The sequence below is a fragment of the Vulpes vulpes genome, chromosome 1 (assembly GCF_048418805.1).
Source record: "Vulpes vulpes isolate BD-2025 chromosome 1, VulVul3, whole genome shotgun sequence".
Taxonomy (NCBI): Eukaryota; Metazoa; Chordata; class Mammalia; order Carnivora; family Canidae; genus Vulpes; species Vulpes vulpes.
Window position 1 is genome coordinate 14,399,518 of NC_132780.1, and position 13,714 is coordinate 14,413,231.

The 13,714-nt window shown below is 57.3% G+C and overlaps 1 protein-coding gene and 1 long non-coding RNA gene across 5 annotated transcripts in view; one reads left to right on the forward strand and one right to left on the reverse strand.

Annotated features, from left to right (window-relative positions):
- Positions 1-1,703: 1,703 nt before the first annotated feature.
- On the reverse strand, positions 1,704-2,736 carry LOC140598594 (uncharacterized). Its single transcript, XR_012001052.1, has 2 exons — positions 2,254-2,736; positions 1,704-2,099 (listed from the first exon to the last, which is right to left on the reverse strand). It is a non-coding gene; the product is annotated as an uncharacterized lncRNA (long non-coding RNA).
- BICRA (BRD4 interacting chromatin remodeling complex associated protein) overlaps positions 2,007-13,714 on the forward strand; it is an 83,215-nt gene continuing 71,507 nt past the window's right edge. For 3 of the 4 annotated variants that reach the window (XM_072755823.1, XM_072755845.1, XM_072755839.1), the window contains exon 1: positions 2,811-2,977. The gene's annotated coding sequence lies outside the window, so the exon portion shown is untranslated. Of the gene's footprint in view, positions 2,106-2,810; positions 2,978-13,714 lie in introns of those variants that run through there. The other variant, XM_072755833.1, reaches the window with a different exon arrangement.

Below are 13,714 nucleotides of genomic sequence, written 5' to 3' on the forward strand. Positions count from 1 at the left end.
ATCAGAGTGGGGAGTTAATATTACCTGGTTAATGATGTAAGGGGGGGGTAAACAGATGCCTGTAACACACGGACAGACAAGATGGATTTGATGGATGGATAGACAGTTGCACAGATGTATGATAAAGCCAGTAGAGTAACATGCTGATGGTCCAATTTAAGCGGCAGGTTCACTCTATTTCTACCACTTTTCCACATTTGAAAATTTTCCTAATAAAATGTCTGGGGTGGGTGTGGGGGTAGATTTTGGTGTGTGACTGTACACTCCCATTGGATTGATGAAAAGGTGGAGGAGCTAGAAGAGAAGTGACTCACCCCAAGGTCATCTGATGACTCAGAGCCAGTTGGTGATGGAACACCTGGTATACTGGGCTGGCCCCCATCCTGACTCAGTAGCCCTGGGACAAGTAGCTGAACCTACCTGGGTCTTGCCACCAATTCAACTCTTAACCTAGAACTCATGGGTTGTATGGGATTTTCTAAGGGAAGAAATGTGTGCCATCCCCAAGAGACAGCAGGTCTCTTTTCATTTGGGCTCATGACCTCTACGTTGGCCTTGGATACTTGATCTTTGAGGGCTTTGCCAGCCATGGCTAGGTTTGGGGTTGACCTTTTCTTGACTTCCTTCATACCCAGCCAGCCCCATTCCAAGTGGCATGGCCTCAAGACCCTCTTCTTGAGGGTCAGGTGTGTCCGTGGGAGGGTGGGTATTATCTTTTTGTCCAAATGACCTTTCTGGAGTTACCCCTCCTAATGCCTCAAATCTACTTTTAACTAGTCTTTAAGTGCTGAGCACCCCCCACTCTCTGTGGGCTGGCAGCTTTGACAGACAAACGCCACACAGCTCAAATCAGGTCCTGCTTCCTGGTTGTGTGACTTTGGCCAAATGCTTACCCTCTCAAAGCCAATTTACTTTTCTACGCTGTAAAATGGGATTAAAGGTTTCTAGAGGTCTCTTCCTGGTGGGCAGTACTGAGGTCTCAAAAATATTGTGCTTGGCAGTAGTTAATGAATACACAAGGCATAGTTTAATCAACTCAATCACAGCAAAGACAAGGGCAAACTACATGAAAATAAAATCTAAAGGTGGGGACGCCTGGGTAGCCCAGTGGTTGAGTGTCTACCTTTGGCTCAGGTGGTGACCCTGGGGTCCTGAGATCGAGTCCCGCATCCGGCTCCCTGCAGGGAGCCTGCTTCTCCCTCTGCCTATGTCTCTGCCTCTCTCTTTGTATGTGTCTGTCATGAATAAATAAATATTTTAAAAAAAATCTAAAGCTGTATATTGCCGTTCTTGGAAGGGTCCCATACCTCCAGGGAGTTGTGGATGACCGCCACTCTCTTGTCTGGGGCAACCCGTGTGTTCACTTCTGAAATTGATAAAAGTTTACTTTTTATATAATAATCGATGACGGTCAGCACTGATGTGGCACTTCCCATCAGGTGCAGTTCTCCAGGAGAGCTTCTTTGGTCCCAATGACCTTATGAAGTGAGATCTATTATAGAGATGAGGAAATGGAGGCACAGACAGGTGAAGAGATTTGCTCAAGGTCACACGGCAAGGACGCGGCAAAGGCAGGATGTGCACCAGGGCTCACCGGTTTGAGTGAGGGCCCTTAACCTCGCTGATCTCTTAAACAACACGACCAGTACCGCCAAGCTACTAGGATAAGTACTAAGGCTTAAAACACACGTCTGAATCACTAATTCATTCAACACACATTTATTAAGGAGCTTCTTATGCGTGGAGCCTTTATAGGGCACTGGGCAGCCAGAAGGTAATGAAAGACCGGAATGGAGGTCCCCCTGGCCCGTGCACCCTGTAAGGGCAGGCCGGTCCGGGCCATCGGGGTCCCCAGCGCCGCACAGGGCACGCCGCAGGCGCCCACCATGCCTTCCCTGAAGGAACGCGGGAATCCAAGTGTCCCGCCCGCAAGGCGTTCACGGGCTGGTGGGGGCGGAAACGGACCCGGCACCACCGAGACGTCCTGGGGCTTCTGGGAATCCCATCAGCGCGGGCCTTGAGGCTTCGAGGAGGCTCTCAGGTCGGAGCCCGCGTTCCCGGCGCCCTTCCCGGGGCCGTCGCAGGTCGGCAAGGACCGCCTGGGGGTGAGTGATCAAGCCACGCCCGGGGTCCCGGCCGGTCACCCCCAAAGCCCCCCTCCCCGCCGCCTTCCACCCTTTTCGCTCCCACTCTCGGGCTCCTTCGGGGTTCCACCTGCGAGGCGCCCCCGTCCTTATCCTCTCCTCCCGCTACCTTTTCGAACCTTCGGCGCCCGCCCTGGGCGCTTCCTCCCGCCCGGCGACTGGTCCCCCGCGTCGGGCGCGCGCGTCCAGGGCGCACGACGCCCCTTCCCCCGCGGCCAGGGCGTCCGGGGTCTGGGAGCGCGGATCCCTTTCGCCTCCCGCCCCCCCCGAACCCGGAGCCCCGTCCGAGGCAGACGGCCGACTCCACCGGAGCCCAGGAAGGCGCGACCCCGAACCCCCGGGACTGGGGCTGGGGAGGGGGCGGCGCTGGCGCGGAAGGCACCCTCCCGGGGCGTCCGCGGCCTCCCATTCGCTCGCGGGCCCGCCGCTCGGCGTCCGGAGCCGGGGCTGGTGCGCGGAGCGCGGGGCGGGGCCTCCCCCTAGCCCGTCCCCCGGCGAGGGCGGAGGGAAGAGGAGGAGGAGGAGGAGGAGGAGGAAGGGGGGGCGGACACAAAACCTGCAAGGGTTTTTTTTTTTTTTTTTCCTTTCGCATTTAATTAATTTTTTTTTTTCCCCAAACCCGAGGGGTCCTCCCCGGAGCGCGCGCGGGTCCGGGGCGCCCGGGCCGCGGCGCGGGGCGGCGGCAGGGGCCTGGCGGAGGCTGCCGGGCGGCCGCCATGCGATCAGGCAGTGCGCTGACCGGCCCGGCCGGTCGGCCCCTTCTGGGTCCTCCCTTTGCAGCCCGTGCGGGGCCGTCTCGGAGACCCCGCGCCGACGGCTGCTCAAACATCAGGGTGAGTTTCTCACAATGTAGCAATTTCTCTTTAAATCTCTTAACTCTCTCTACCTGCGAGTCGGGGCTGTGACAGGGCGCAAAAGCGAGGGGGGAGTGGGGGTTGGCGGCGAGGGTGTGTGTGGGGGGAGCCGGAGCCGGGGCCGAACCCACCCCCCCGACACTCACACACTCAGCCCCCCAACCGGGGCGCAGCGCCCGCTGCCTCTTTTTTGCTCGGCGCCCACCACCCCCGGCAGCCCCCCCCAACCCCCCGCGTCTCTCCCACCATCACCGCCGCCCCGATCCTGCGGGGACCCCCCCCCTCCGGCTCCCCTGCCCAAACCCGGCGCCCGGTGCCTCCTCGGCCCTCCCGCCGGCTGCCGGGGATACAATGGAGCGGCGGAAAAACGAGACCTAACGTTCCACGGGGGGAGGGGCGGGGAGACCCCCTCCCCCGGCCCGGGGGCCCCCCCCTCCCCTCCCCCTGCTCCCCGCCTTTCGGAGAACGAGAGGGCAACGGGGCAGCGGATGGTACTCTCCCGGCCGGAGGTGGCGAGCCTTCATCTCCCCAGCGCCCCCTCCCCAAACCCCTGCCGGGGGTGCCGGGGAGAAACGGGGCCTCCGGCAGGCTGAGGAGGGATGGATGCGGAAGGAGGCCACTGGGTCTCCCCCTCCCCACCTCCCCTAAACAATGAAAGGAGTTGACTTGGTCCCCCACCCCCAGCGACGAAGGGAGTGGACCCCCCTCCCCCGCGGGCTGGCTGGCCCCGGAGGGGGCCGTTGCGGGGAGGGGGAGGGGTGGGAGGGGAGCCTTACCCCTGTCACCTCCCGAGATTTGGGGCGGCCCCCCATCTCCACCCCCTCGGCCTGGGGACGGGAGGCACCAGGCCCAGCCCGGGCACCGCGCTCGGGTGGTGACCTTTAGACAAAGGCAACCCTTCCCCGGGGTGAGCCCGGCCCAGCCGGGCCCCGCGGCCTCCCCGGGCCCCCGCGGAGGGCGGCCTGGCCCGCGGGCACCCGGAGGGAGGGATGGAGGAGGAGGGAGGAGGGATGCAGCCATCTGGTTTTCCCATCCCTGGCTGCCCCTCGGCTGCTTCCCCGGCTCCTGTCACGGGCGGCCGCCGGGAGACAAGGGACCCGGGGCTGCCCAGGCCTGGGTGCGCGGCCGGCGGAGAACCGGGCGGGGAAGCCGCGCCAGGGCTCCTGCTCGGGCGGCTCCGGGCTCGGGGCTCGGGGCTCGGGGGCCGCGGTGATTGGAGGGTGCCCGAGGCTCCTTCCTCTCCGCGCCCCTTTGTTTTGCTTTGTGGTTCTGAGCAGCTGAACTTCCTGGGAGGTGGGGTCAGAGGCCGCTGTGTCAGCTCTCCCCGGGAGGCCGGGGTGACAGGTCCCAGCCCTCTGGTGTTCCCTGGCTGTGGGCTGCAGTCCGTGGCCAGCCTCGTGTCCGGACAATCAGCCCCTTTTGTCACACGGCCCTCCAGTGGAATAATAACCATCTGGGGATGTACCCAGCGACACCTCCTTTCTGCCTGGCGCGCTCTCTGTGCTTTTGCCTCCCGTGCAGGGGTCAGGGGCCCAGTGGGCTCTGACCTGTGCGGTGGCGGGATGGCAGGGGAGTTGGACGGTTCAGGAAGCATCCTCTTCCCTTGTGCTGATGCCTGGTGGGACTTCTGGGGCCTGTTTACCTACCCCACCCTCCCTCAGGGCTCCCCCACTCCTAGCAGCCAGGAATAACATCTCTCTGCCCCGGGAGCATTATGGATTGGCTTCTACTACACACTGGTCACCACCCCAGGAGGGAGTAGGGACCCTTCCTAATCCCATTTTGCAGACAGGCTCATGGAGGCTCAGAGAGGTTAAGCCACTTGCCCAGGGTCACACAGCACCTACTTGCAGCCATTTCCGGTTTCTCCAACTCAGCTCAAAGCTGTTAAAAGTTCTTCTGCACCCTTCTTTGACACTTTGGCCTGTTAATTTCAGTTGACTTGGGTCTCAAATATAATAGTACCCGGAAGGAGCTATTGTTGTGTCCCCCATTGTCCATTGTCGTCCGTCGTCGTCCCCCACCCCACCCCCCCATGCTGGTTTTGGGAAGAGGTAGACACCTGGAAACAGCTGAGAGCAGAATCATTTCACCCATGGCTGGCATGAAGAGCATTTGCCAGGAAGAACTGTGACTTGGAGGTGTGTGGGTTGGGAAGGGGTGCTGCAGGCCTGGCCAGCTGGGGGCCTGGGGGCCCCCAGGGAGCTGGCCCCACCATCCTCCTTGTCCCCCTCCATCTGAGCTGGGACTTGGCCCGACTTTTGGCTACTTAGCCCTGCCCGGAGGGAAGCCGGGCTGTTGGGGACCTTCGTGGTCACTCCACCCTGCCACCCTCCCAGGCACCCCGATGCGGCTGGCATAGAACCTTCTTGTCCATTCTCCCCTTGGCTGGCGTCAGACTCCCTACTCCACTCCGTAGCCTGAGGCAGGTCACTTAAGTCCCTAAGTCCTCAGTTTCTTCATCTGCAGGTGGCGATAATTATAGTTCCCTTAACTGACCTTGAGATGGGTGAAAGTATTATCCAAACGTGTTATTTTTGTCATTCGGCAGCAGCCGGGCTATGGCATGCCTGTAGGGGGTGGGGAGGAATGTTGGGTGCTGGGCATTTAAGGGCGAGCAGCAAAAGGCTTGGAGGCAGTCCCTGGGGCAGGTGGGTGAGGGCCAACTATCAATTAGTGGAAGATCATTGAGGCTCCCCTGACCCTGCCAGCCCTCTGAACTTGGCCCCTTCCCCTTCAGCACAGATTGGTGTTGAATAAACATGAGGGAGGGGTGGGGGGGGGTGCAGCGTGGGGTCACTTGGGTGATCTTGCCATTTTACAGATGAGAAAACTGAGCCTGGGGAAAGCCTATTCCGTGGCTGGGAGGGGATTCCAACCCAGACTGCAGAGGGTGCGAGAGAGTGGGAGAGGGCTTCCCTTCTTGGCAAGCAGGGCTCGGAGGATGACGTTTTGAGTGAGCCTGTGTCCCTTATCTACTGTCCTGTCCTCGAGGTGCAAATATCTTCCTTCCTGAGATGATAGAGGCATAAGTCATAATAATTCCTTCGGGCCAGGATGGGAGAGGGGCTGTGGAGAGCATAACAGGTCTCTCAAGCCTGAGTGTTTCCTGAAAATAGGAACTGATTTTTTTTTTTTTTTTTTGAGTGGAGAAGCATGAGTAAGGCCCAAGAGGGCCAGGCCTGTGCCCCACCCCCGTCCCTGCTGACTTCCTTCCCAGAGGCCTCTGGGGCCTTCCCTAGCCTGCCCTGGGGATCGTGGGGTCTTCCCCTCCCACCCCCTATGAGCTATAGAAGGGGTGGGCGCCAAGCACTGAGGCCTGGTAGGAGGATCCTGGTGTGGGGGCCTGCGGGGGTGGTGCCCCAGGCCTGGCCACCGCCAGTGGAGTTCCCGCGCCCGCACTCCCAGCTCTCCCCTGTGGCTGTCTTGACTCCTGGTCTCAAGAATGCAGAGGGCTGCTGGGGGTGGGGGTTGGGGGGGGAGTTAATTGGAAACAGGAAAACATGGCATTCCTTTCCAGCGGGCCTGGGCTTGGAAAGCAGCGAGGGGCTGCCTTTTGCCCTGGCCCGCCCAGCTGGGGAGAAGCGTCGCGGGGCATCGGGGGGCATCGTTATCTTGCTCTGGTCTCTTTTGGGTCTTCCCCCTGCCAGGCACCCTCTGGATGGAAACAAGTTCCCTGAACTACAGCAGTGATGTATGTAAACTGCTCCCCCATCCCCCCTGCCCCCACCAGAATGAGTTGCTCTCTACTGATCCCCCCCCCCCATCGTATCTGAGTTTTGACCCCCTCCTGCTTTGAATGTGAACTTGGCTCCCCGGAGTAGGAACACTTCACACCAGAGAGACACATGGGAAATGTTCGGTTGCATGGTCCCCAAGGATTCCCTCCTCATTCCTTCCAGTCCTCCCCTGCCTGGAGTCCCACCATTGAGTCTTGTCCCCATCGACTGAAGCCTTTGTGTCTCGGTTGACGTGCAAGATCCCTCAACGGGGAGAGAGTTTTCTAAGACATTTCGAGTTTGGTGACAATGAGTTTTGTGTTAAGAGTTTGTGTATTCGTGGTGGTGTGGGATCTGTTGGCAGGAGAGGCGGGAGAGAGCGCTTTTGTTCCCTTGTTGCCAGTGAAACTTCCTGAGGGCCTACTGTGTGCCCGGGACCCGGTCCAGGAGGAGGCTGGAGGCGAGTGTTGGCTCCGGGGCTGGGCTAGCTGCTGTGGGATTTGAGAGGTTCTGTCTGGGTGGTCTGTGAAGGCTCCAAGGAGGAAGCAACTTCTTCCTGTCTTTTTTTTTTTTTTTTTTTTTTGGTCTTTTTTTTTTTTTTTTCCTCCTAAGTGGTACAGGCACATGTGACAGATTCAGAGCCCTCGTGTCTTATGGGGAATTGGGTGTGCCTGCAGGATATGCTCCTGGACTTGGGATCCCTGGATGCAGAGTCTGCGATTTGTCGTGTAATTGCTCTTCCGAGGTACCTTTGCAGCTGCACTTGGAAAAAGTCATTCCTCTCCTGCTCTGGTGTCTTGGCCTCTTGTGACCTCCTGGCGTCTCCCTTTCTGCCTGTGGCTGGCATTGCGTGCTTGCCACTTGGTACAGAGGTCAAGAGCACGAGCTCTGGAAGCCATCTGTCTGTGGGTTGGAATCCTGGCTCCACCTCTTGCTGGTCAGACAGCTGCAGGCAAAGGGCTTGCTGGTTCTGGGCCTCCGTTTTCCCCTCTCCTAAATGGGTTCATCCCAGTACCAACTTTTGGAAGGTCGTGAGGATCACATAACGCCCATAAAGTGCGTGGGTAGCCCTGTCAGTCATTGGCGCTGTTAGCAGTCCTTCTTTGGCCTGGTTCTTTCTCCTGGGGCCAGGACCCGCCAGATTCTTGGCTGTGAACCCTAATTGGCAAGGGTGGGAGGGATTGCTTGCTTTTCCGCTTCATTATAGCATGAGCCAGGCCAAATGATCCTGCTTCCAGGGCTCAGTTTTCTTATCTGGGAAATGGGCCTACAGTGCCTTGCTCGTAGGGTCGGCTGTGAGGATGAATGGGGCAGTGCTCTCCCTTGCTGGGCATCCAGAAGGCTCTTGGGAACTAGTAACTGATGTCGTCATATTCACTGTGATCACTGTCCTGCCATGAGACCCATGCTGACTTCTGCACTCTGAAAGGTCTCCCTTGTCTTCTCCAAAGGCACATGGGAAGCAGTTGGCATAGGAAGCTGCAGGGCAGCAGAGGGCACATAGCAGGCTGCTGTGGCGTGAGGCGTGGTGGTGTGACCCTGGGAACCGACAGGGCTTCCCTGCTCTGTTCCTCAGTTTCCCCAACTGACAGAACACGAATGTGTTCTGGTGGAGACCCACCTCCGGCATCTCACAGATGTTCAGTGCTGAACACGATGCCTGGCAGGCACATGGCAAGTGCTCCAGAAATGTTAGCAGTGGGGCGCCTGGCTGGCTCAGCTGGTCCATGTGTGACTCTGGATCTCTGGGTCGTGAGTTCGAGTTCCACACTGGGCATGGAGCCTATGTTAAAAAAATGTGATGGTGATGGTGATTAAGGGAAGTAGCAAAGCCTCCCTGGGATCAGATAACCGTACTGCCGTGCCCTAAAACCGTGGGCAGTCAATACTGGCATTTTAAAGGTTTGTTTGTTTATTTATTTATTTATTTATTTATTTGAGAGCAAGTGTGTGGGAGCGAGCATGAGGCAAGGAGGAATGGGCAGAGGGGAGAGAGAATCTCAAGGAGAAGGGGGCGCCTGGGTGATCCCGTTGGTCAAGCGCCTACCTTTGGCTCAGGTCCTGATCTTAGGGTCCTGGGATTGAGAGCCCTGCATTGGGCTCCCTGCTCAGTGGGGAGCCTGCTTCTCCCTCTCCCTCTGCCGCTCCCCTTACTTGTGCTCACTCTCTCTCTCTCTCTGAAATAAGGAAATAAAATCTTTAAAAAAGGGCAGCCTGGGTGGCTCAGCGGTTTAGCACCGCCTTTGGCCGAGAGCCTGATCCTGGAGACCCGGGATCAAGTCCCATGTTGGGCTCCCTGCATGGAGCCTGCTTCTCCCTCTGCCTGTGTCTCTGCCTTTCTCTTTCTGTGTCTCTCTTGAATAAATAAATAAAATCTTGAAAAAAAAATCTCAAAAAAAATTCTCAAGTAGACTCCTCACTAACTGCAGACCCTGGTGCAGGCTCAATCCCATGACTCTGAGATCATGACCCGAGCTGAAAATAGAGTCGGACGCCCCACTGACTGAGCCACCCAGGCGCCCCTATGATGGAGATTTTAAAGCACCCATCAAGAGTTGAGAGAATAGCATAGTCAACCCCAGCATGCCCATCACCAGCTTCAGCAGATTTCTGCTGATCCTTTTTGTCTTTACCCCGTCCCCTGCTCTGCACTTTTTTTTTTGGTCTGCTAGAGACTTTTAAGCAAATTCCAGACATTATATCATTTCAATTATGTTATTACCGGTGTTGTTATTACTGGGGTCCAGAATCTGTTTCACTACCTCCAGGGTCTGTCCTGTGAGGGAGGAAACATGAAGCTATTTCATAGGTTGGGGAAACTGAGGTGACGGTTGTCTTTCCTCTGTGTTCCCTTCTTTGGGATGTTGGTGACGTCCCTGTCTGGGCCACCCTAGGCCTTGGGACCTGGGGGTGGTTTCCCATTACACAGATTTGAGATTTGCCCCTGGATATGTACAGCATGGGCCTAGGTTCTGCTGTTCTGTGCAGAAGCTGTCCCCGGAAAAGGCGAGTCAGAGAAGTTGAGCCAGTGGCAGGGTGATGGACACGATGAACCGGCGGTGAGGGTCACCGGGTCGCCTGTGACTTGGGGCAAGTTACTTCCCTTCTCTAAACCTGGGCTGGAGAACCAGGCACGCAGGAATGATAAGAAACATTGCTTCTGAGAGCCTTTGCATCAGTTCTGTGAGTCCTGTGTGGAAACGTGTTTTGTGATGGCCTGGCTCAGAGTAAGCGCTGGGCAGCAGGTGGCAGTCATTGTTGTCGCTGTTGTTAATTATCCCTTGTGTGCTTGGACTGTGTGTGACCAGAGGCTCTTTCGAGGGTTCAGAGGGTCCGAGGGAAGTGTCTGTGGAGCCCCAGCCAGGCTCGGTGTCTCTGTCCCTTCCTCTGGACCACTCCATTCCTCTCTACTTCCCTTTTGAAGTGTTGTATTCAGAGGGGCTGGAGGGGGCCTGCTGACTTTTAGGTGACAGCCCTCCTTCCCAGCCTGTGTCCCCTGGGTCCCGGCCTGGTAGCCTTGGAAGCAGAGCACCAGGGGAATGTCTGTCTATGGTCTGTGGCTGCCGGAACCTCGTTAATGACCCCTGGGACTCTGGAGGGAGCCCCGAGAGCTTTGCAACCTAGAGGTAGAGTGGCCTGTCCCACCCAGGGCACCTGCAGGTTGTAGCTTCCTGGAAGCCCCTTCCCAGAGGATGGGTGCTGCCTCTTGTCCACGTGCCGTGCTGGACAGGTGGATCCCCACAGCTCCTGTCTCTCTCCTGTCCTTGAACACTGATCACCTCTCACCCTGAACCCCCCCCCCCCCCACCTGAGTGAAGGGGGTTCTTAGCTCTTTTCTCTCTCCTGCCAAGCTCTTGCTGTACTGGCCTTACTTCTCCCCAGAATGTGCCCAGTGGCCTCCTTTCTGTGTCCACAGAAAGTTCTGTGCATATATAGCTACGGTTCCCCAGCTCACCCCCATCCTGTCATGGAAGGATAACTTACACATGAGAAAATGCAGAGTTGGGGCAGCCCCGGTGGCGCAGTGGGTAGTGCCGCCTGCAGCCTGGGGTGTGATCCTGGAGACCCGGGATCGAGTCCCACGTCGGGCTTCCTGCATGGAGCTTGTTTTTCTCTCTGCCTGTGTCTCTGCCTCTCTTTCGCTCTCTCTGAATAAATAAATAAATAAATCTTAAAAAAAAAAAAAAAAGAAAATGCAGAGTTGAAGTGTTTGCACCCTGGTGCATCCTGGTGACCCCTGGTGCATCCTGTGACCCATGCCCCTGTCAAGATCCAGAAGGTTCACTTTGTGGCCACGCAGTCACCTTGTTCCCCTCCCCGGCCAGCACCTGCTCGGGTGCTAGTCCTCCTTGCCAGTTGAGGTGGAACCCCACGGCCCCTTTGCAAATGTCACAGGCTGTGGCGTGTGGTCCTTTGAGTTGAGCATCTCTGCTCAGCAGCAGTATTTTGAGATTCTATCAAGCTGTGGGCATCGGGAAGGCCTTCCTTTCTCTCAGTGAGCAGGACTCCATTGGGGGGAGGGGTTACCTCCTCTCTCAGTAGAGAGAGACCCTCCTCCCGGTGAAGTCTCAGCCTCTGAACACTGCTCCCCTGGCTAGCCTTCCCTGGGCCCCTAGCACCCTAGTCTAGGGGACACCCTCCCAGTGCACTGACTAACCCCCGGGGCCCCATTTGGGATATAGTAGGTCTCCCGTGAGCTCTTCAGGCCTAGCTTTCTCACTAGGGTTTAATTGCAGTAGGAGAGAAATGTTGTGTCCCATGTTCTCAGCTCCCCAATGTTTGTTGATTGACTGACTGTCCAGCTGAATGGTGGGCATGTCGCAGGGGTGGAGAAAGGGAAGTACCGAGCCCATGTTTGAAAACTGTATTCTGATTCTCGGTGACTCACCTGCTTCTAAATCACCAGAGGTGTTTGTGACAAATGCCCATCCCAGGGCCCCAGCCCTGAGCACTTGGTTTGCTCAGGAAGCCCACCTCTCAGATTCGTAGGCCCTCACCCAGGACAGGGAGCCGTGGGTCTTCCAGCCACACTGTGCCAGACTCTCCTTCCATGGACATTGTCTATCCTGCCTTTGCTGACTCTCCATTGCCTAGTCCGCGATCCCCACACGCTCCATCGGGGGTCGGAGCCCTAGGGCCCATCAGGACTGTGGCCAGCCCTTGGCCCTTTCCCAAGCACATGCCTCTTCCATACTCCTGTTGTTTTGTTTAGACCTTTCAGAAGCAGGGGGACGTTATCTCAATTTCTCATTGAGTCTGCTGTTAGGCACACCCCCCCCCCCCCCGCCCTCCATGTTGCTACTTGCCCATCAGATGTATTCCTTCTCCCACTGTGGTGGTGCTCCAGCCAGGGCCATCATCGTGGTTTGCTTAAAATTCTCCCCAGAGTTAGACCTCCACCTCCCAAGACTGCCACCACCTCCCTGTCACGCAGGTAGCAAGAAGTGAAGTGACTTGTCCAAGATCCCACAGTAGCTGCTGGCAGAGCAGAAGTTTCAATCCAGTTAAATGCCACCAACTAACTCAGACCCACGCAGTGGGCCTCCTGTGTGCCTGGCCTCAGAGCTCTGCTCTCAGGGTCGGGGGAGGCAGGGAAACCAGAAACACACCCATCCTCCTTCCAAGGTGAGATCCGTATCTCAGGGGTGCCTGCGGAGCTGGTGGAGGTCAGGAGGAGGCATCAGGCCAGGCTTCCTGGAGGAGGGGGTTTCTGGGTACAGGCTTTAGGCTCAAGGCCCTTTCCTGGCAAAGAGTGCGGTGGCCGGTAGATGTCAGGATGCTTTGCACAAAGGTCATCGGCGTGAGCAACTAGATAAATGCAGGTGCCCCCTCGTCTATAGTTTGGGGAGCACAGACCCCAGAGAGTAAAGCTCTAACACCCTGGTGGATGGTGGAGGGATGCAGAGGGGTGAGCCAAGTTGGGGTCACAAGTGAGAGCTGGTGAACACTGAGTGATCAGTCCTAGGGATGGGGACAGTCCCTCAGGGAGAGGACAAGAGAGAGTTGAGAATCGAGAATCGGCCTGGGTGGCTGCCCACGTGTGGGGGTGGAACTTCGTGGCCAAACCAGACCAAGAGAGGAGGAGGGTCAGAATCAGGCACCGTCAGCGTCTCAGGGGCAAAGGGAGACAGCTTCGTGAAAGGTCTCGGCTGAAATGGACTCGAGGGGGGCTTCCTGGGCCTGAGATCAGAGTAGGTAGGGGCAGGAGCCAGACTGGAACGTGGCGAGGAGGGGAAGGAGTCTGGCAGGAGCCAGACTGGAACGTGGCGTCATAGATGGATGGATGGAAGGAGGGAGGGAGGAAGATAGGAAGACAGGAAGACAAGCACACTTGGCACCCAGACCTTTAACAGAAATAAAATCTTACTACACTCTTTGGCTCCCTGGTGCCCTCAGGTAAGACTGCCCCTCCCCTCTTCTGACAAAACCCCACCAGCCCTAGTGTGGGGGCCTGGATTTCTCCGACCTCACACCTTGCCTTCTCTGCACCCCAGGCTTGTTCCTATCTCCCTACCCCTTTTGTGCCCTCTACCTGCAGTGATCTTCTCCAACTTCTTCCTGTCTTCAACAGGCCTCTGCATAAATACCCCCTCCTCCAGGAAGCATTCCTTGACAACCCTCTGCCACTTTCTTCACGTCACTGCCCTTGTTTCTGTGTTGGGACCCATCCCCAGGACCCGATTCAGAATAAGCCTGTGGTCAGGGTTTATGGAGCCAGGGAGGGCCAGGTGACCCCTTTATGTGGCTCATGAGATGAGCACGTCAGATCAGTTTTTTAGGAGCTGAGCAGGCTGAGTCTCAGGAGAGAAAAGGAAAGGAGTGAAGGAAGATTCTAGAAAAGCAGGAGTGGGTGGTACTGGGTGGGGCTCTGGAGTGAAGTTTTCTCATAGGTCAGGAGGTGAGGAGGAGCGGGGTGTGAAGGCCGATGAAAGATGTTGTGCAGTTGGGAGGGAGTTTGAGGGGAATGCTTGGACCGGAAGAAAGGTGGCCTGGGGAG